The sequence below is a fragment of the Esox lucius genome, chromosome 1 (genome assembly GCF_011004845.1).
Source record: "Esox lucius isolate fEsoLuc1 chromosome 1, fEsoLuc1.pri, whole genome shotgun sequence".
In the NCBI taxonomy this organism is placed as follows: Eukaryota; Metazoa; Chordata; class Actinopteri; order Esociformes; family Esocidae; genus Esox; species Esox lucius.
The window spans coordinates 18427845-18451569 of record NC_047569.1 but is presented as its reverse complement, the minus strand read 5'-3'; the positions used below and the strand labels follow the sequence as shown (position 1 = coordinate 18451569).

The window sequence follows — 23725 nt, the reverse complement described above, 5'->3', positions numbered from 1 at the left end:
AATCGTTTTTAAATCAATAAATTCCTTTTGAAATCAATATTTTGTGTCAAATTATAGATTTATTTGGTAGGTAGCCATGTAATAAGCGGGATAAGGTACAGCGAGGCGGTTGTTATAGCGAATACAACCCCTTCAGGCTGATTCAAGATCCCTCCGCTTCGTCCCCCCAAAAAATGGTACCGCGGAGGAGAAAAATATTTGATTTTGAAATCGAGCTTCGCACCGAACGCACGTCAGAAACAGAGGACAGTGTGTGTGTGTCTTCATCTCTTTAGTACTGTGACTTGACTTGAAACTTATAAGGACTCGACTTGACTTGCTTAGGGTGCACCCTTGACTTGACTTGCTTGATTTATCTGAACTGTGACTTGAGACTTGACTCGAGACTTGATGGTTAAGACTTGAGACTTGCTTGGACTTGACCATGTGTGACTTGTCCCCATCTCTGATACAGAGAAACTTGTGTTGCGCAATAACTAACTCTCACAGCCAAATTTATGTCACTGCCTTCTAGTGAGTCTTGTGGTGAAAGCACCCAGCAACATTACATTGATGAGAATGAAGCACAAACATTAGCAAAAACATTTATGGGTACAAATTTCAATGACAAAGATCAGTTGTTGACGACAAAAACGGTGCTGGTGAAAAGTTTTAGTAAAACAACTAAAACATCAATATGTACAGTGGGGAGAACAAGTATTTGATACACTGCCGATTTTGCAGGTTTTCCCACTTACAAAGCATGTAGAAGTCTGTAATTTTTATCATAGGTACACTTCAACTGTGAGTGACGCAATCTAAAACAAAAATCCAGAAAATCACATTGTATGATTTTTAAGTAATTAATTAGCATTTTATTGCATGACATACGTATTTGATCACCTACCAACCAGTAAGAATTCTAGCTCTCACAGACCTGTTAGTTTTTCTTTAAGAAGCCCTCCTGTTCTCCACTCATTACCTGTATTAACTGCACCAGTTTGAACTCGTTACCTGTATAAAGTACAAACTCCATGTTCTTTCACTGGTTTGTCAAACCATAGATGATGCATTCCAGTGAGAGGGCTAGTATTGAAGTAGAGCAGCAACACGCATCAACTTGATGAATTGATAGTAGATAAACTAACCAAATAGCCTTTGTGCCCCTGATTCTCCCAAGCAGAAGCTAACGTTGCAATACCAGTTAACTGTAGCCTCTGTACTTGTGAGTTGCTTGAATGGACAGGGTCCAAAACAAAATAATCAACCAAAAAATGACATAAATTAGGAGTATTACGATGATGATGAAATATATTGTTAGTTTTCTAACTGAAACAGATTGCTCTTTTAATGTTTTGAGAGGGTAACAGGCACATGAACAGATACACCTCAGGGGAGGCTAGAGGACCTGCCCCTTTCCCTTCAGACTGAGCGTCTGCCATTTTCGCCCATCGGGCGACCCGTCTTCTAGTCATTATTAGATTTGTGCCTGGCTGGAACCAAAACAAACTGCTTTCAAAGAGTGATCATAAAATAAGATTAAAGAATTGTTGGATAGAAAGAGAGAGAGCAAGCTTGTTTGTGTGCCCCTGAACAAACACAACTGAGAAGAAGTGGGCTTACCTGAACATTGGGAGCATGAAATATAATTTACAGTAAACATTTGTTCAAAACTAATGATTAAAAAATATATTTAGATTTTCCTTACAATGAAGCACATTTTCACTAATTGTTTTTTAAACAGAAAATGTTTATTCATTGCCAAATTCATGCTTTCAACTATTACCCCTTACCAAATACAAACAGGATTAACTGCAAATGATTGTGCAATTAACCACAATTAATTATTTTAATCATTTGACAGCATTAGATGGGGATAGTTAGTTGGGACCTCAGTAAATTACGCACAATTACACACGTAGAAAAAGATACAGCCTATTCAAGAAAAATGTCAATGGTCACATCCACTGAATGAAGAATGTCCATCCATCCATCCATCTTCTTCCGCTTATTCAGGGCCGGGTTGCGGGGGCAGCAGTCTAAGCAGAGATGCCCAGACTTTCCTCTCCCTAGACACTTCCTCTAGCTCTTCCGGTGGGGACACCGAGGCGTTCCCAGGCCAGCCAGGAGACATAGTCCCTCCAGCGTGTCCTAGGTCTTCCCCCGGGGTCTCCTCCTGGTGGGACTGGCCTGGAACACCTTCCTGGGATGCCCAAGCCACCTCAGCTGACCCCTCTCGATGTGGAGGAGCAGCGGCTCTACTCTGAGCTCCTCCCGGGTGACCTCTAAGGGATCGCCCAGCCACCCTGCAGAGAAAGCTCATTTCGGCCGCCTGTATCCGGGATCTTGTCCTTTCGGTCATGACCCAAAGCTCATGACCATAGGTGAGAGCAGGAACGTAGATTGACCGGTAAATCGAGAGCTTCACCTTGCGGCTCAGCTCTTTCTTCACCACAACAGACCGATACATCGACCGCATTACTGCAGAAGCTGCAACGATCCGTCTGTCAATCTCCCGTTCCATCCTTCCCTCACTCGTGAACAAGACTCCTAGATACTTAAACTCCTCCACTTGTGGCAAGAACTCTCCACCAACCTGAATATGGCAAGCCACCCTTTTCCGACTGAGGACCATGGCCTCGGATTTGGAGGTACTGATTTTCATCCCGACCGCTTCACACTCGGCTGCAAACCATCCCAGTGCATGCTGAAGGTCCTGGTTTGAAGGGGCCAACACGACAACATCATCCGCAAAGAGCAGAGACGAAATTGTGTGGTCCCCAAACCTGACACCCTCCGGCCCCTGGCTGCGCCTAGAAATTCTGTCCATAAAAATTACCAACAGAACTGGCGACAAAGGGCAGCCCTGCCGGAGTCCAACATGCACTGGGAACATGTCTGACTTACTGCCGGCAATGCAGACCAAGCTCCTGCTTCGGTCGTACAGGGACCTGACAGCCCTTAGCAAAGGACCCAGGACCCCATACTCCCGAAGCACCCTCCACAGGATGCCGCGAGGGACACAGTCGAATGCCTTCTCCAAATCCACAAAACACATTTGGATTGGTTGGGCAAACTCCCATGAACCCTCCATCACACTGTAGAGGGTACAGAGCTGGTCCATTGTTCCACGGCCCGGACGAAAACCACACAGTTCCTCCTGAATCAGAGGTTCTACTATCAGCCGTATTCTCCTCTCCATTACCCTGGCATAGACTTTCCCTGGGAGGCTGAGAAGTGTGATCCCCCTGTAGTTGGAACACACCCTCCGGTCCCCCTTCTTAAAAAGAGGGAGCACCACCCCGGTCTGCCATCCCAGAGGCACTGTCTCCGACCGCCACGCAATGCTGCCGAGGCGTGTCAACCAAGACAGCCCCACAACATCCAGAGACTTGAGGTACTCAGGGCGGATCTCATCCACCCCCGGTGCCTTGCCACAGAGGAGTTTCTTGACTAACTCAGTGACTTCAGCCCGGGTGATGGACGAGTCCACCTCTGAGCCCTCAGCCTCTGCTTCCTCAATGGAAGACGTGACGGCGGGATTGAGGAGATCCTTGAAGTACTCCTTCCACCGCCCGACGACATCCCCAGTTGAGGTCAACAGCTGCCCACCTCCACTGTAAACAGCGTTGGTAGGGCACTGTTTCCCTCTCCTGAGGCGCCGGACGGTTTGCCAGAATCTCTTCGAGGCCAGCCGATAGTCCTTCTCCATGGCCTCACCGAAACATGCACACCAGTAGCCCGCTGGAGGTCATTTTTTAGGGCTCTGACATTGCTCCTTCTGTCCTTCCTCACACAGAGGAGCAGATATCAGTCCTGCTGCTGGGTTGATGCCCTTCTACGGCCCTGTCCAGCTCACCTCGTGTAACGGCCCATTTCCTGGTATCTCCATGTTCTTTGGACTGTACTGGGAGACACAGCTAAACTTTTTGCGACTGCACATATGTACAGTCATATTTGGATAATTTTCATAATTGTGGCTTTGTACATCACCACAATGGATTTGAAATGGAACAACCAAGATGCAATTGAAGTGCAGACTTTCAGCTTGAACATTAGAATCGCCAAATGCCTACGCCAACCTAAATAGGCGTATATTACATTGTTCCGTTGTCGGAATTCTAAACTGACGAACAGAAAACTATTTAGAGACTATTTACCTGTTTTTTTATACCGTGTTTTCCTACTTAATCCGCCAATAGCCCACGCCACTTAGGATGGTACCCAAATGGTACCCAGGCGCTAATTACCCCTCAATGAATGCATGACATCAATGGATGAATGCGCGATACTCCCAGAAGAATGAAAACTTAATTAGGCTATTAGTGAAACATAATACAAATGATATAGGCTACTTACCATATTGTTACTGTTTTTCAATAGGAGATTCAGCTTATTGTGTAGGGTAATTAATCAAATGTATATCGAAAATGTTAATCTACATTATTTTAGGAGGGAAAGAGAAACTAAATCGCCCACACATCCTATCGTCTCTTTGAATTTCCTTTGCTTATTTTACTGAAGATTCATATTTTACAAATGTATTAGGCTAAATAATTATTCACAAAACGAAAGTCCAACTATATCGCGTTTCTATCTTTTTCTAATAACTCCTCTCGGTTTTTCGATAACTTCTTCATGTCACCTATAGAATCTTTTATGCCAGCAGTATAAAAGACTAGAGCTATGCATTGGCGTTGAGATAACTCGAGTGCCCCACTACAACCCGCGGAAGAGACCTGCCAAACCCACAGTTCATAGCCTATTTATTTCGGACCTCATCTTTTTCAAATAACTCCTCTGTTTGTCGATAATTTAATGATGTCACCTGTAGAAAAATATTATATGCCAATAATCCAGGAGACTAGAGCTATGCATTGGCGTTGAAATCAACCCGATACCCCCACTACTGTGATTCACTGCCTATTCATTTCGGACCTCTTCTTTTTCTATATGTTTTCTTTTTTTAGTAGTTTTTTTAATATGATGAGACCTTGAATACAAACACATTCTTGTATTTTTTAAATCCATTAACCATTTAAAACAAATAAATTCTGTATTTCATATATTTTTTTTGAATATTCTATATAATTTGATGACGACTCAGTTGATGAACTGATGCTCTGGCTGGATGGTGATGCTGAGGAGGAGAATGTCCATGCTAATAGGGACGATTTTCTTCACCATGGAAAGGATCCTACGATCATCCACCACTGTTGTCCTCTGTGGACATCCAGGCCTTTTTGTTTTGTAGAGCTCACCAGTGCATTCTTTTTTTCTCAGAATGTACCAGTGTTGATTCGGCCACTCCTTTATTTGCAGCCTAGGGATGGCCTCTTTCACTTGCATTGAAAACACCTGTGAACGCATGTTGTGGGTTCACAGTAACAGATTTTATATGCCAATGCTACACCTGGAATCAACTACAGATCTTTTACCTGCTTAATTGAAGAATAATTAACAAAGGAATAGTCCACATCTGTCCATGAAAAAGCGTTTGAGTCAACTGCCTAATTACTTGTGGTCCCTTGAAATAGAGGGGGCGTCACATTAATGAGATGTAATTACTAAACCCTTCCTCCAATTTGGATGTGAATACCCTCACATTAAAACTGAGAGACTACACTTTAAGCCCATATTCATTATTAAACTGTAACTTGAATATATTTTGGTAAATAGACAAAATAGTGTCCAATTATTTCCGGATCTAACTGTATGCGCCATTCTTGAGGTGCTGGACTACCTGAATAGGCTGCAGGTACCATGCTACCAGTAGAGACAAGGCAACTAGCAAAATGCAAATCTAGAGAAGAATCAGTCAGGTAGGATAAGGAGAGAGCAATATTCTGTGGCCACCACCTGCAAAACCATTCCATTTTTAGGGGTTGTCTTGCTGTTTCCTTTCCAGTTCACCTGTTTTCACTCTAATTTGCATTGATTCACAATTGCTTATGCTTCCTAACTGAACAGATTGATATCTCTGAAGTTTAATTGACTTTAATTGATGATTACGTGTTCCATTAATTTTTTGAGCACTGTACATTCAGTACTCTGTCGCACTATCATTGATATTTTTAAAACTGTATACTGACGAAAGAGTGAATTTGGCGACTTCAAACAGACATTAGCAAACTATTTCCTATAGCCACCACACCCAACTTCTGTTCTTCGGCAGTGATGTCATCAAGGTGGGCGTGAACTTTAACCTCAACAATCTACGTGAACAATCTACTTTTTTGAGAGCTGGGCATTGGATCCCTCCAGCCTAGAACAATTTTTCCAGTTTATTTTTGGAATGTAAACAATCTCCAGCAGTTATGATGGGGGTGAAATCCAGATGATCAACCATACATCTTGTTCAGCTTCAGGGACTGGGTCATTCATGTTCTCCAACAGTGGCATCAATAAATCCCACTCCTTGCAACAAAAGCATTCAGTTTAGATTGCACAATCCACAACTACACCACCAATCTCCAGATATTCTGGGCAAGGGTTGGGGATCAACTGGTTCACAATCGCGCCCTTCCTCAGCTGCTGTCTGAGCCTCTAGTTCAGTCAATTCATCCTCTGTGTATTCTATTTAGAACAAGTAAGGCTCTATCCCCTAAAGAAAGTATTTTTCCTGGTTGTATTCAGTCAGACATGATACATATGCATTTACATAATAGATTGTTTTAAAGAAGGTGCCTTCAGGAACAACTCAGGGTATGTGGACTTTTACCCAAATATGAATCTGAGCTGAACTATACTTGAAATATATTAAAATATTAAGTCCAGCAACACCAGCAGAGAAATCACTGATTAATAATTCAAGTAAAATAATTTATTAGCTGTAATTTATTTTTGTCAGTGCTTGAGTAACCAAGCAAAATGCAAAAGTCAGACAGTGTCCTATGCCAATCATGTTACATACCGTGTAATGGGATGACTGTGCTACAGAAGATCTGTTAGCTTTTAGGGCCTGTAGAGAAAGCAGTCATGGCCTTATTAATATGTTTGTGGGCAATTAGTAAATCTGATTGGTCTCAGATCTAAAAACATTCAGTCAATAAATGTCACAACACTGCATAACTGCTGTTTCCATGTCATTTTTTTTAACTGGGAGCCACCCTTCACCCAGAGGACTAAGCAGCACAGGTGGAAGTGAGAGATCAATGGCATTGGTATGTATTCATAAACCTTTCTAAATGTGTCGCTCTGGCTCATCAGGGTCTTTCTGTAGTGCGTCACAACAAGGATTAACTATTAGGCCAAAATATATAAAAAATATATGTTTCATTTATATATATATAAAAAATATATGTTGATTTAATAGGTAATCAGCTTGTTTCCCTCCATCCATTTGGTTGGTTAATGAAGCTTGAACCTTTCCTCAAGCTCCTATGCAGTCTTTATATTAGATTATTTTAGAAATCACTCTCTGTGCTTTTAAATGAAAAGACTCCAACAAATATTGTTCCTGTATTTAGCATGGGCTTCCTCTGGCCCCTTGAAAAGCTTGGTCTGATCGTGTCTGTGTTTGCAGTCCAACTGGTAGTAATTGTAGCTTGCAGTAATGGTCGAATTCTGACCTCCATTGATTTTGTTAGTCATTCTCACTCAGATATAATTTTCGGATGGCATAGGTTACGGCAAAAGGTCTAGATTTTTATTTTTATTTTACAGCAATATAGAAATGTATTAACACTATGGCAAAATGTGTAGAATTGCAGAGAACTTGCTTTTAATCTATAAAACATTATATACGTATGTCCCACAACAGAACGTATTAAATTATTGGAATGTACGTTGAAGTTAACATATTTCTATTAGCCATGGTGTATGTTTTTTGTCAGTGGGGATCCAAAAACAAATCTTGCTGTTGTAAGTTTACTGTAAGGTATTACACTAGAAATATTATTATACTATACTTTTAGCTATTGGAGTCTAGTCCAGGGCTCTGCAGCCTATTCTGAGCTCCCTGTTGGGAGGAGCACTCCACAGTGTTGGACACAAGCTGTGAAACAACACCACCTAAATTATAGGTCTGTAAAAGAATAGATGGGTGCAACATAAACACTGTTCAATTGTGTCACCATTGGAGTACTACTTGGGCAATAGACTGCAGTGGATAGCGGAGAAAAGACAGTTGTGCTACCGTGCCATCGGCTTGTCTCCCAAGCAAGCAGGCTACTGTACAGTATCATAGCACAGCAACCTACAGTGGTGCAGTGCGGGTTGTGTTGGGGGCAGGGGCAGAGGAGGCACTTTTTTTCCCACTCATAGATACTCTGGTTACACGTATTTGTGACAGAGCCTCTGAATCAATGTTCGGTCAGTCTCTGCGTGTGTGTTCCTCACATTGAGCTGCTGCTTCTAATCTCCAACAGACAGGCAGACGGGATGGATAGTCTGAACATAGATACTAGGCTGTCAGTTGTCTCTAATACCTCTTTTCCGTCCTCTCCCCTTCTAACACAACCCCAAGGAGAGAGTCTAGAGGAAAAACAAAACTGATTGAGAATAAGGTGAGATGTGAACGGACCAGCTTCCTTGGCTCCAGTAGAAACAAAATCTAGCAAACTTGGGCAGCCTTAGTGACAGGTGAATCATATCTGAGAAGGAAGCAAGAGTGATGGTGCTATACAGCACAGACTATAAATAGAAGGGTAAAATTTGACACCCAAGCTGGAAAGGCTCAGGGCTAGCCCCCGCAGCAGCAGAAACAGTAACGGAGCAAACCCCTTCAGTAAGCTGACGCATGTTCATGGAGGTAAAGGTCTTTCCGGGGGGGTTAGAAAGAGGGGGAAGGAGAGCAGTGAAAGAGGGGATACAGGAGTGAAAGAGAGTGAAGGGGTTGAAAGGGGGAGGGATAGAAACGAGTGCAGTAAATAGTGCAGTACATTTCCATAGTATTATTGAGTCTGGGGAGGTCCCTCTCTTTACGAGCAGCCAGCCGCCAAATACAAGCAGTAAGAACTATGCCCTATGGAGTATAATCTAAGACACCACAAAATACTCCTACAGCTCCAGGCCTGACAGCTTGTTTTGCAGAGTACATAGTATGCATTTGTTTTTCAGCTGTTTATTAAAAGGCCAGTGGAGACTGATGGTGGTGTGGCTATCAGGCCTGGCGGAAGTATGGGAGAGGAGGATCCCTCTCTATTTTTATTTCATTGGTCTGTCTCCTAAGAACACATTGTTATTCACAGCAAAAACTGGGCAGCAAATAGGATTAGATTGGGTAAAGAAAACAGTGTTTTTCACGTTGGGTTCTACAACTTGCAACCTTGCTTGTACAGACCCATTGCTCTTGACCACTTGGCTACCATGCTCTTCCTAATTCTGTCTACAGTACATCCCTCGCTCTATCCCTCCCAAATATGGACGTGTAACTTGGTGGTAGCTCAGAGTGATTTGATATTGTAAATGGAGTGGCTCGAATCCTGAATACTGTAGTACTGAAGACAGTATATCACCGGTATGACTTGACATCAGATTTGAATGTGCTAATTGTGTTGGAAATCTGATTACAATCGCAATAAAGCATTGTGAGGGTTTGTGGTATATCACCAATTTTCTAAGTAATATGCTCTATCCAGGCACTCCGCAATGCATACTTACTCATGCCTTATTGCAGTTTGTGTAGTGAGGTCAGTGGCAGGGTGAGCACTGGCTATTATTAAGCCAACAGTCACTGTACAGTACAAAAAATAGTTACAACAAACACACTTGACATTGGCTATTACCCATAATTAAGAAACACTTAAAATCTTGTAAATGTAATATGAGAAATAATAAAATGTATAGAAGGATTCAACTAATGAACACACAGCAAAGAGAAAAGGAATGACAGACACCAGTTTGTTAACCCCAGTCAAAGAGTCCTTTAAACATTTCTATCATGATTTGGGACCATTCTAATGAATTCTTATTTCTGGTGAAAATCCTGTAAGAGAAGTAGAACTCTTTTTGCATCATATGAATTAAACTGTTGAGCAAGTATTCATTCAAATTCACAGTAACATCATAATATGCATTATTTCCTTGTATCTGTCCCTGTTCTATTTCCAGAATAACTGAAAAAATCAATTGGCTTATTGCTTATTGCTTATTGATTTGGAAATACCTGTGTCCTGTAGTTACACTAAAACTTAGAAATGAGATGATTAAAGCTGAAGGACGTAACTTTTAAAACAGGAATTATTTCTGCCTCAGCTGTCAATGGTGTGACATCAGTTCACTCTTAAAGCCCCACGTTATCTGAGCACTTTATTCAGCTCATCTAAAAAATAAAAATAAATCCGACCAGGTTAGTTGACATATGATTATTTTAATGATATACTAAAATTAATTAAACAAAATTTATCTGATGTAGCATGATTACGGAAATGTGAGAACAGTCTAAACTTGCCCTGGTAATGTTTTCCGATTACAATACTACTAGCAGGGCTAGTAAACAAAGCAACAGCATGTACAGACAGCAGATCACCTCTTTATCCACAGCTAGTTAGCCAAATTGGCAAATAGTTTTAGCCTGGTAATTAATTATAGCCAATTGCTAACAACAGTGTGCAGTATAACAGCTAACATTGTCCTTGCTGGCATGCTGACATTATTAGAAGCTAGTAGTAGTAGCAAAACCTGCAAACAATGTCTGCTGGATGGATGTACAGTCAGTAAATGTAGCCATGTCTGCTCTACATTAACACCAATAGGGCAATTACAAACAACAGTGTGAGGTTAGCTAGGTAGCTAGCGTTTTAGCTAACTTTACTCTCTTATTTAACAGAAGAATTGCCACATCAGCGTTGAAGTTAATTGCATTTTGCTCCATGAGTTCCATCCATCGTGGATAGGCAGAGGCACCAATGTTCACTCCGAACGGCATCTGCCTCGCTTTTACCAGATTTGCTATCTTTTGATCTAAACTGTATTTTCTTAGGTATCGTTACATTCTGAACTTCTTCCATTTTTAAAATAAAACTGGCTAGCGTCTCTCGCTGCTTGATCCACAAAATGAGATTAGCCACTTCCTTATTTTGTCCAGCATCAGCTCTTTGTTTGATACGTCAAACGCATCACTTCCTGTGTGCAGGATATAATTTCCCGCCACTGTGAGAGCCGATCACTTTTTTCCTTAGGAGCAGTACACCGTATACAGATGTTCTTCAGATGTGGTCCTGGGACCATCTGATGTAGTAGGAATTCATCCACGATCCAGATGAATAGAATAGTGATGTGTTAATGCAAAAAAATGTACGTACTTCAGCTTTAAGTTAGTATAAAGAGGGATGTCCTTCCTGTCCAATTCCATCCCTACTCCGCCATCCATCCTTCCATCAAGGACCAACATTATGATCACTAAAACTTGAAATTCTAGGGCAAGAAAGCAAACAACAGGCCACCATCTTCAAACGGTATACTGTTAACTAAAAGTTTCCCTTATCTCGCTACTTCTAGATAGATGCATCTACTGTAATTGTAAATATGTAAATCTTATTAGTCGATATCCACAGTATAAATAAATTGAAAATGCCACTTTTGTTAATGTAAACGCAAAAATGAAATCACTGTCCCAAGTAAGTTTCTTAAGGTGTTTTACATGTTTTCAAGTTATATACACCGGTCTCTGGGAGTTCCCTCTTTTTCCCACAATTCCTAATGAAACCTGCTTCATGAGGATGAAAACACATTTAAATCTAAATAATGTTAAATAAGGTTCTTCAAATGCACCAATCAGGGATAGGATAACAAGCCATTCAAAAAAACAGAGTATCCAGGCAAGAAGGGCAATGAGGGATGATACCAGGAGGCCTATGGCAACTCTATAGGAGTTACAGTCTCGACGTCGGAGCTGGGAGATACTGTGCACACTGCAACAATATCAGAGTGTTTCACAAAAGTGGCCTTTGTGGGAGTGAAAAAAGTCAATGTTGGGAAGAAACATCAACTAGAGTTTGCCAGAAGACTGTGGGAGACCATGATGCCAAGTTGAAGAAGATTCTATGGTGTGACGAGACTAAAATAGAGTTATTTGGCCTCAATGGTAAGCACTATGGTGCAAGCCTAACAACTCACATTATCATGAGAACACCATCCCTAACATGAAGCATGGTGGTGGCAGCATCATGCTATGGGTATGCTTCTCTGCATCAAGAACTGTAAGAACTTGTTGAGATAGAGGCCAAAATGGAGGCAGCAAAGTACTGAGAAATCCTGGAAGAAAAATTGCTGAAGTCTGCAAGAGACCTGGAACTTGGGAGGAGATTCATTTTCCAGCAGGACAATCACCCCAAACATGCAGCCAAAGCCACCTGTAGTGGCCCGTTCAAAGATTGGCCCTTAATACAATTGAAAATATTTGAAAAGAGTATTCGTCTAAGGTCCTCATCCAACTTGATGGAGCTTGAGCAATTTTCCAAAGAAGAATGGAAAGAAAATGCTGTGTCCCGATGTGCAAAACTGGTATTGACTTCTCCAAATACACTCATGGCTGTAATATTGACAAAAGAAGGTGAATACTTGCAATGAAAATTGCAATCAATTACTTTCTGTTTCATATTTGTAATTATTTTTGGAACAGTTCATAACATTTCACTTTGACATCATGGACATTTTATTTTTGGTCAGAGGCAAAAACGTAATTAAATACATGTTGATGCTGTAACACAATATAATGTGGAAAGGTCCAAGAGGTGTGAATACATTTGAAGCCACTGTATGGGTAAACAAACATGAACATAAAAAAAAAAAACACAAAGATTTACAAAAACACAGATGAAGCAATTAATGACATGATACACACAACAATGATGGCCATCTATATCATCAGAAGAAATCCCACATTAGCTTGTTAAACCATTAAATTAGTAGCTACCAAGTAGCATACTAAGTAACTGAAAGTGCCACATACTGTAGTACTGACTGTAGAATCCAACACTTGCTAACAGACAAAAATGTTTTTACAAAGCTTACATTATTTGAATTTCTATTGTACAATCATACTGTTTTGGAACCTATAGAAGTCACATTGCAAAAAAAAATTCAGTACTTCATCAGTACTTACTTATATCTAAAATGAACAGTTAGATTCCAGCCCATGAGGCTCTCGTGTTCATTCAACAGTGACTTGCTAATTAGAATGGAAAATGCATTCAGGCACATTCACTTGAAAATGTAATCAATTTTAAAACCTGATTGAGGTGCTTAATTAATAAACACATTTTGTCAGGTGAGTGGCCTCAACCCAAGCCATGTCCCCAATTGACAGTACAGGCTGTCGGCACATGCAGCATCAAATACTGTATTTCTGTTCATACTCCTCCCATTTAAATGATCAGATGATTTTCTATCCCTCACTCTGATTAAGGTAAGGAAGTGCACGTGTTTTTCTTCCTCTTATTATTCCTTATTCTTTGGAAATCCAAATTAGAAAATGGATTAAGGTGTGTTAAAGTGTCCATTATGTTAATATATTGTTTTTTAGCTAAATAGCTAGGTAGCTTGAAGCAGAGCAATATAATAAGTAGCTTTATTCAAGGGAGTAGCAGTGCTTTCAACAAATAATATGTTTAAGCAATTACATATGTACAATTGGAAATCAACTAAATGCCATAAATGAAGTTTCTCAAATCAGTAAAGGTAACTGGATTCAGGAATGCCAGCATATATCCCTGATTTCAGAGAATAGGTGTCCAGAGGGTTAAATTCATTTTGTCACTTTCAACTATTTTTTAAAAGAGAAAAAATATAATAATTTTTATAATGGCTTTTTTATACCCTACCCTGACTGCCAAAATGGTCCATTCTGGCATCCCTCTGAGAATTATAACTGTGGTTAATATTCATTGCATGGAGATTTGTTCTGTGAAGACAGAGTGTGCTCCTCTAGCTCTGTGATTTGGAGGTAAAGATAACAGACGCCATGCCATTGATGGCAAGACTGCCCTGTTTTTACTGTTTCCTAGTTTGGGAGAGGATAGATGCAGACTGACAGGAGAGCATTTCTCTGAGTAATGGGGCAGGTGTGTGTGTGTGTGTAAGTGTGTGTGTGCGCATCTCCAGAAAATACTACAGACCTAAAGGGACCGTAAGTACTATTTTTGAATTATAATAATATATAATGAATTATAATAATATATAATGAATTGTAAAAATATAATGTTCGTAATATATATATATATATATATATATATATATATATATATATATATATATTACGAACATTATATTTTTACAATTCATTATATATTATTATAATTATATATATATATATATATATATATTCACTAATATTAAAATGATAGTGTTTCCCAGCATTTTATTAAAATACATTATTTGGTGTGCATACCAAAGCATATCCTAAAATGCGGAATATCTAGCAGTCAACAAATGGGGCACCTGCTATTGTGGTAAACTTTTTTTTTTAAAGTTGCACCCTCCCTCTCCCCTCTCACTAAAAACATGATAATCTTTCAAGCCTGTAAACAAACAATGACAGACAGCTGCAATCAAAATTCCTCAGTCAGAAATAAATAGGTAATTTCCTGGTTTCCAAAATTCTATACAGTTTACTATATTTCTGTTACAAGTGAGAAAACAAGAACAGTATAGTGGTGTACGGAATTACTGTCGTCTTGTTTTTAATGAGACTTTCTAGTGCACTACAAGGGTAGAGTTGATTTGAATGTGAAAAGTTAATGCTGTAATTCACAAGGTGGGAGCAGCTAAGAGATATATATTACAAAACAACAACATACCACAAACAAAGACAAAATTATATTTGAATATACTTGAAATGGGGACACTGTTTGGGAAAATGGTTTCAATTTGTTAATTTAGTTTTGTTTACTGCCAATTTCAATTGCAATATAATTACATTTATATTAAAATTAAAATAAACTTTACACTAAATACATGAAATGTACCGCATTTGTTTCCAATTTTGTTCACTTTTGTCATGTTTACAGCTGGCATTTACACTGTTTAGAAAATGAATTTCACTGCAGTCAAAATTACAGTCAATTATTTTTAAAAGCAGCCACAATCTTTGAGGTTACATTTGAGGTTTTACTTTGTCTTCATTTTCAAATTTTTCTGTGTAAAATATTGTCGGTCAGGTTTCTATGTTATTTCTCACCTGTCAGTCATATCCAGTGCTTGGAGATGATATAAATGTTTAAACCACGAGGTACAGATTACTATCCTAGGGCAGGCGCTGGCCAAATGTGTGTTTTGTACTATCAGCACTCTGCACTTTGGACTACAGTATGTCACAGCGTCCTGTATGCTACAGAATCAAATGACAAGCCTTCCTCCATACATATGCTTTCACCTCAGTGCTAAAACAGTTGGGTGTTGGGCTGTCTCATGCAAGGAAACAACATAATTCATTATGCATTGTATCACTTTAGTATGAACTAAACTGCATTTCAAGGTGCACTCTGGTCAGATGTTACCCCCCACTGAAATCACAAAGTTCCTCCAAAAACACAATCTTAAAAGTGACCTAACCCTGTCTTAGACATATGACATATCACCATACCAACCAAGTGGTTTGGGTGTGCAGCAGGTCAGTTAGTGAGTGTGATACTCTGCTCTCTGTCTTAATAGTCTACAATTCCATTGTGACTCTTACCATGTCTTTAAAACCAATAATGCGTTTGCAAACTGGGACTTTTCAGCTAAAGAGTACTGAGATGGATGATCACGCGACTGGACTGCACCTTTAAATGGTCTGTCTTACTATGGTGAGAACTCTGACATGCCAGTGACAAGGGAAAATATGAATAGGCCTATTAATCCATATTTTTAATGAGCGCTCATTTTGTTCTATTCCTAACAGAGTTGTGTATGCCAACAAAAACCTGTTTGTCCAGATTGCCTGATGTCATGATGGGTGTCAGCATTTCTGGACTAGAAGAGTCAAAACTTCCAATGAAACTTGGCTCTTCCAGTATGACACAAGTGTATGGACTTGGGACAGTGTCCCAGACTGTTGTAATTGCAGCCATATCGTGCAGTATTTTCCAGTGAGGGTACTAGGAGCCACTCTTAATAGCTTCAGAATACCACCCTCTGGCACAATCCTCACTTGAATTTAACGATTTATACATTTAGCTATTGCACCCAGCAAGATCATTACAGCATCTCTTGTTCCCAGACTATTCAGGCCATCCTAGTTCTGCCAATGCAAAATGAAATGTGGGTGGGGTTCGAGTTCGTCTCATTAACTCAAAACATGGGCAGCTCATTAGCATAACAAGCAAAATATGCTGCCCATTGTCCTATTTATGTCTGGAATGTATGAGAGAAAATTAGACAATGGTTTCTTGTTTACAGAGTGGGGGAGGTGCTGTGTCAATCCATAAACAGTGTTAGCACTCGGTACGAAGTCTCTTGTGTTTAACAAGGGAGTAAACACAGAAACTGCATCATAGCATCGATTCCCAAGGGTACATTACCTGTAAATCAATTTGACTTAAATACAGCCTACTCTCCATTAAATACCCTGAGTTTGGCTTACTATGTTAGTTGACGCCAGTGCCTTTTTCGTTTTTTTTTGTACACCGTTGCTATTTCTTGTTAGAAGTGGTGAAGAGTTCATGAGTTCCCCATTGTACTGCCTGGTTCAGCAGTGCACTCTTTCTCCATGGTGGCAAAGCATTTTCTACATACAGAACACAAGTGTGTCATTACTATTCTAATAACAGGACCTTCAGCAGCAACAAAGCTGTTTAGTTGTATTGGCATTTTTCTCTTGCTGCCCTCTGATGTTTGATCAGAAAGAAACAGGATAATGGGGATTATCAGTGATTCTCCATGTCAGTCCGTCAGGTCCTCTGATCCTTCACACTGCCATGTCTTTCTAGTCCACTGCATACAAAATGCACGTTTTAAATCACTTCCACAACATTGCTACAGCTACACACATACAGGGATTCAGGACAAAGATGGCAATCTGTCCACATGGTAGGATCTTAATAAATTTGGAAATGGCTTCATCATTATTAGCCTTTCTTCTGAATGGTGTAATCAGGCAGGGAGAGAGAGATATTGAAAAGACAGACAGAGATACATTTTCTTTACCTTATCTGAAGACTTCAGCGATGAGCTGCTATTCCTAACACATGCTGGAGAAGGACTCCCATTCATTCTCAAAATCCTGTTTTCGCCCTTGATTGTCGTGCTCCTTTCTGCTTCTCTGTGCGGTGTCGTAGACAGAGGCAGCATTCAAAGCATCCCTTTATTTTATCCCGCTGTGGCCGCTGACACCCCTATTCGAGACTTGGACGATGGAGGGAAAAGCAGGGTAAATAAAAGGCAGAGGAAGAATTTTTCAGGCTTAATAATGTTCCTATTTGTCATCCGCGTGGCTCACAGAGAGATACAAACGCACAAGGGGGGCTGTAAGAGAGAGACGCGATATGTTTGTCTGTGGTCCTCCTCCTCTATCGGTCCCTCCCTCTCTCTCTATGTGTTGCAGCGGCTTGGAGGATGTCAGACGCAGGCCGTGCTGCTCTAACGGGGGAGATGGCTCTGTGTGTGCAGAGACATCTGTGAATGTGTTTATGTGGGACTAAAGTAGCCTCTTAGCCATAGCAGAGACCCCCCCTCCCTCTCCTACCGAGATGGTCTCGCTAACGGCCTGTACCATTAAGGCTCAAAGCAGGGTGGGCTGCAGCATAGAGAGAGACAGAGAGAAAAGGGAGCCAGTGATGCGGAGAGGCAGGCAACGAAACAGGAAATGGTGAACGAAGTGTTCTTTCATTTACCAGACGTTACGGTCCTTGCTATCCCAGGGGTAGATACTGCTTCTCCGTGATCTTGCCAGTCAGTGTAATTCCCCCTATCACTACTGAAGGCTTTATCAAATAGTCCCCAACCTTTCCTCCATGCTGCAATCTTCCTGCATTACCTCATACCGCATGGTTAGAATTCCCAATCCCGAATAACGATTTTTCATGGACCATTTTAGGAAATGTTTAGAATAATTGCAAAACAAAACATTGTTGTTGGAAAAACCACAGGTTTTAAAATACTTCAGTGTATTACTTTTTAAGGAGGTTGTAATTGTGTTGCAATTAAATAAAGCATACATACACACATGATTTAACAAAATCAAACATGAGTATCCACACCAATACACACATGGGTGCCAGCACACACAATGGATGGAAAGAGGTTGATAACATTTAATGGCCACCCAGGGTATTCTCAGATGCTTATCGCAAACGTTATGACAGAGCTGTCAAATTACATGTTGAATTCAGATTTAATGTCCATCCGACGAGCTAGGTTTAACAGCAATAATAGGCAATCCGCTATATCATCCTTTTACATAACATCATTATTCTCGCAAACTGCTGTGAAATAAAGGCTATGTGTAAATGTAACCCATTTAAAACTTATGCTAGTAGGCTGATGCTACAAGCCTTGTAGTGCTGACAAGAAATATCTTGATGTAATTTTTTTTATGTAGGATAAGGTGTCTCATAAAAACAGAGAAATACAGAGCAATTCACAATTACCGACATCCTGTCCACTGAAACTGTATAAATGAATAAAATGCATTTCTTCCCCAAAAACATTTCCTTGTCACGATAAGCCATTCAACCAGAATCTCTACAGATACTTTAGTCCTTGGTCTTCACTTCTGGACTCTCCTCTTCACCTGACCATCTAACCTTTTTCCAAGTTCCAATTACTTTTAACAAACACCATGTCTTTATGGGAGTAGGGACTTTCTTCTTGAAAAAGGTTGAGCTTGTTAGCATGGAAGTAGTATCTAATGGTAGTTTTGAAGACTTAATAACTTTGAGATTCAACCAACTTCTGCAATTCTGCAATTGAGATCTTTCAATAGTTGTTACTGCTAGAACCATCTTCTCACTGTACATGCGGATTAAATACATATGGGTCTTTTTCCAGATAGGTTCATATCATCTTCAGTTGATTCACATTTCTTAATTATTGCCCTTATTAACATAATTTATGCTTATATTTATGCTAGTACCCCAAGTGGGAAAAAAGTATACCTTACGTTTTTAATGCTTAATTGTGTTTGTCCTAAATATACTTCAGATATATTATTTCTTCCCTATACTTATTGAAGGTATACTTAAAGTACAATTAATTATAATGATTATGTACTTCCCCATACTTATTGTGAATGCATTTTAATATATTTCTGTAAATTATATTTTAGGGATACTAATCAAAAAATATATATGAAATTAATAATGTACTAATTGTAATGAAAGGTATTTTTTTGTATACTTCCCCATCATTTGTGTTAAAGAACCTTTACAACCAATGTGCTTGAAATGAATGTCTGATTTATAACATTTATAGTTTATAAATTAGTTTATAAATTAGATTTCAGTGAAATCTAATTTACTCTTATTTGTATTTAATTATACTTCCAAAAAGCTTAATGTAATGTCCTATAGTTAGTTACCTAATGTATTCAAGGTACAATTTTACTTAATTTCCTTTAATATGTATTTCAGTGCATCAAGGTTATTATCAATCCCATATTCAGAATATTATAAAAACAACATAGAAAAACGACAGCACCAGAAAGAAAATGCTTTTGTTTGTACAAACAAAATGTTTTGTTTGTAATTGCAATACAACAGGATTGTATTGTAATTTGAAAACTTGGTGAGAAACATGCTCATGATGACTTACAGTGGATATGAAAAGTCTTCACACCCCTGTTAAAATGCCAGGTTATTGTGATGTAAAAGAATGAGACAAAGATAAATAATTTCAGAACTTTTTTCACATTTAATGTGACCTATAACGTGAACCATTCAATTGAAAAACAAACAGAAATATTTAAGAAAAAAAAGAACTCAATAACCTGGTTGCATAAGTGTGCACACCCTTAAACTAATACTTTGTTTAAGCACCTTTTGATTTTTTTATAGCACTAAGTCTTTTTGGGTAGGAGTCTATTAGCATGGCACATCTTGACGTGGCAATAGTTACCCACTCTCCTTTGCAAAAGCGCTCCAAATCTGTAGGATTGTGAGGACATCTCCTGTACACAGCCCTCTTCAGATCACCCCACAGATGTTCAATTGGATTCAGGTCTGGGCTCTGGCTGGGTCTTTCCAAAACATCTTCTTCTGGTGAAGCCACGCTTTTGTGGATTTAGATGTGTGCTTTGGGTTGTTGTCGTGCTGAAAGGTGAACTTTATCTTCAGCTTTCTAACAGACGCTTGAAGTTTTTGTGCCAAAATTGCCTTGTATTTGGAACTGTTCATAATTCCCTCCACCCTGACTAAGACCCCAGTTCCAGCTGAAGAAAAACAGCCCCAAAGCATGACGCTGCCACCACCATGCTTCACTGTGGGAATGGTGTTCTTTGTGTGATGTGCAGAGTTGTTTTTGCGCCAAACATACCTTTTGGAATTATGGCCAAAAAGTTCAACCTTGGTTTCATCAGACCATAACACATTTTCCCACACGCTTTTGGGGAACTTGATGTTTGTTTTTGCAAACTTTAGCCAGGCTTGGATGTTTTTCTTTGTAAGAAAAGGCTTCCGTCTTGTCACCCTTCCCCACAGCCCTTCATATGAAGAATACAGGAGATTGTTGTCACATATAGCACATAGCCAGTACTTGCCAGAAATTCTTACAGTTCCTATAATGTTGCTGTAGGCCTCTTGGAAGCCTCCCTGACCAGTTTTCTTCTTGTCTTTTCATCAATTTTGAAGGGACTTGATGATGACTGTCTTCACTGTGTTCCATGGTATATCTAATGCTTTGGAAAATATTTTGTACCCTTCTAACTGATATCTTTCAACAATGAGATCCCTCTGATGCTTTGGAAGTTCTCTGGGGACCATGGCTTTTGTGTTGAGATGCAACTAAGAACATTTGTGATTAATCAGAGCCACATTAAATGATGGCAGGTGTGTAATGATTTCTATTTAACATGAGTTTGAATGTGATTGGTTAATTCTGAACACAGCCACATCCCCAGTTATAAGAGGGTGTGGACACTTATGCAACCAGGTATTGTAAGGTTTTTATTTCAAATTTGTCCCCTCGAAGATTTCAGTTTTTCTTTTTTTTTTTAGGTCACTTTAAAAGTGGAAAAGGTTCTGACATGATTTATCTTTGTCTCATTCTTTTACATCACAAAAACCTGGCATTTTCACAGGGGTGTGTAGACTTTTTATATCCACTGTAACTGTATTTTACCAGTCACATTTAACTTCACATTATTTAGTGAAATCAAAACAATGTACAGTATACATTCCAGTACAAACATAATTGAATTAAAAACACCCTTCTTTATCAATTAAGTGGCTTAGTGGATAGGGAGTCAGACTTTAAAATCAAAAGGTTGCTTGTTCCATTCCTAATTTGGTGGTGCCCAAGGTATTTTACTGTAAGTTGTTTCAGGAGTTGTCCTTGTACTAAGTTGTTCTGGATAAGAGTGTCTGTGAAAAACAATCCTTTCAGTGAGTTAATATTTACAGCACCCATTTAGCAAATAATTACGCCTGTTAAAGCTATAGTCTGGTCCATTTAGTCACTCTCCAAATTATTTGGCAGTGGAATGACATACGCTTTGTCCTTTAACTCAACAAAAACACATATTCTATTGAAAAATTAGCCATGTACCGCAATTATGCTGTCAGACTCTGAAATATCATGCAGAAGTCTGGATGATATATTTAACTGTTAGTCAGTACACATTTCCCACTTTGACTTTACAAGTTCTAAGACCCATTAGTTGTTCAACTGCAAGCACATGCAGAACAAATACATCGTCCTGAACAAAATGCTTACCAAAAACCCTTTGGGTTTCAGAAAGGCATTCTGATTTACCATTTGATGAACTGGTATTTTGAAGGTCATAGACCAACTTCACAAGTGGTTCTATCACATTCTCATTTGCATTTGTCATGCAGGTTTCAGCCTTCACTTCAAAATTGTTTTTACTATCTGGACAGGTACATGGGTGGTTCCATTGAATTATGTACGTTTCCCATTGAAAGAATAAAATGAAAATGTGGAGGATGCCCAAAGCAGGACCCAGTTTCTTACACTATCTGGAATGTGTGTTTACAAATGTATATTAAAATGGCACATTTGCTGTTCCATACAATCTCTGGAAATCTATTACAATTATTTTCAATGCCAATTCAAGTCCATGTCTTTCAGTTTCAGCATTTCCTGAAGGAGGACGTAGATACCAAAAACTAAAAGAAAAAGGTAATTCCAGTATTTCTGATTCCAGTAAGTAAAATAATATTCAACACTGGAAGAGTGAAAAAAAAAGAAAGACCACCAATCAGAGGCTTGCTAGTATTTTCTATACTTTACTGATTGTGGAGTTCTTGTCAAATATACAAGAGGCTGGATTGCAATCAACTGCCTGTCAACTATGTCAGTTTTAGTGCCATGGTTGGTGGAATCAAACCACAGAGCTGACAACTGTCTGGTGACACCAAGACAGACAGACTGTGCTGGTACTCTGGTACAAAGCCTTTTATCATTTGAAACTTGTCGAGCTTCATCAATGGCGAAGGACCTATAACACCCATCATTGCGTCATTAAATTGTTTTGTACTTCTGAACAGTAGCTGTGCAACAGAATCACAACTGCATATGAGGATAAGTAGATAAGTGCTCTCTATTTTGTTCATCTCTCCATCTAATGCCATCTTTTTTCCAGTGACAAAAGCTCAGTCACAAATGGAGTTAAGAGAGTAAACATGTTAGGTTTCTTTTACCCAAACCAGCATGGTACACAAATTATACACCTGTGTTCTTTCGCTACTAACTCTGTGACCCAACACTGAATTGGCCATATTTGGTATTTTGATTCCATAACAATTTGATATCATCCCTGGCAAATTCACTGCCTTGCACTATCTTCTTGTACTCTGCCCTAGACTATGTCACTGAAAACAGCATCTGCAGTCACCTTTGAAAAAGCTACATTTGGATTTTTAAGTTACTTGACCCATTTCTTTAATTAATTTCTGCATCAAAGTCTGAACAATATTACGACACTGGCCACACATCAGTGGTGTAGTGGTTAATGACACAGCCATCCTCGTGGGGGCGAGCTGGGTTCGACTCTCGAGGTGGCAACATTTTCTATTGCGTGCCGGCTGAACTAGGCTTACCTGGTTTCTTGATTTTTTACACTGTAAGTATTCTATATTCAAAATCGACACATTGTCAATACTGCTCTATAGTATATGGGGTTATTTGGGGTACCTGTTATAAGGGTTTTGATATAATGCAGCCTGGTATGCTCTGTTCCCAGGACATGTTATGCAGATTTTTGGTCAGTCTAAGGATTTATCCTGAATTCTAATTTCAATAGTGCTTATCCCTTTAGTGGTATAGCCAAATTAATTGGATAATTCTTCAATATGGCATAAGAAACATGCACACAGCCATGTCCTGTAAAAAGTATACCGTTTTCAAAACAACCTCTGCCGATTGTTATACTTTAGCCATAAAGATTTGATTACCATTTAGGGAACTCTACATGTTAAACCACTTGTACTGGAGGGCTACTTGAGACACGCTTAAGTGCAATTTCAGACTCTTCAATAGCGGTTTTAAATGCATAATCAATGTAACTTATATATATTTAGAATGTCCTTCTGTGGTGTTTAATGCCATTTCTATCATACTCACAATAAACTGCAAGTATACAATTACGTTACTATAAGTAAACTTGTAATATATTAAAAAACATTAATTTATATTGTGAATCAGTTAA

At 39.3% G+C, this 23725-nt stretch overlaps 1 protein-coding gene across 5 annotated transcripts in view; it reads right to left on the bottom strand.

The window, feature by feature from the left end:
- The window catches only part of b3gat1a (beta-1,3-glucuronyltransferase 1 (glucuronosyltransferase P) a), a 123291-nt gene that overhangs the window by 96868 nt on the left and 2698 nt on the right, over window positions 1–23725 (bottom strand). For 3 of the 5 annotated variants that reach the window (XM_010893289.5, XM_010893290.5, XM_020049881.3), the window contains exon 1: window positions 17050–17502. The gene's annotated coding sequence lies outside the window, so the exon portion shown is untranslated. Of the gene's footprint in view, window positions 1–17049; window positions 17503–23725 lie in introns of those variants that run through there. The other 2 variants (XM_010893285.5, XM_010893284.5) reach the window with 2 other exon arrangements.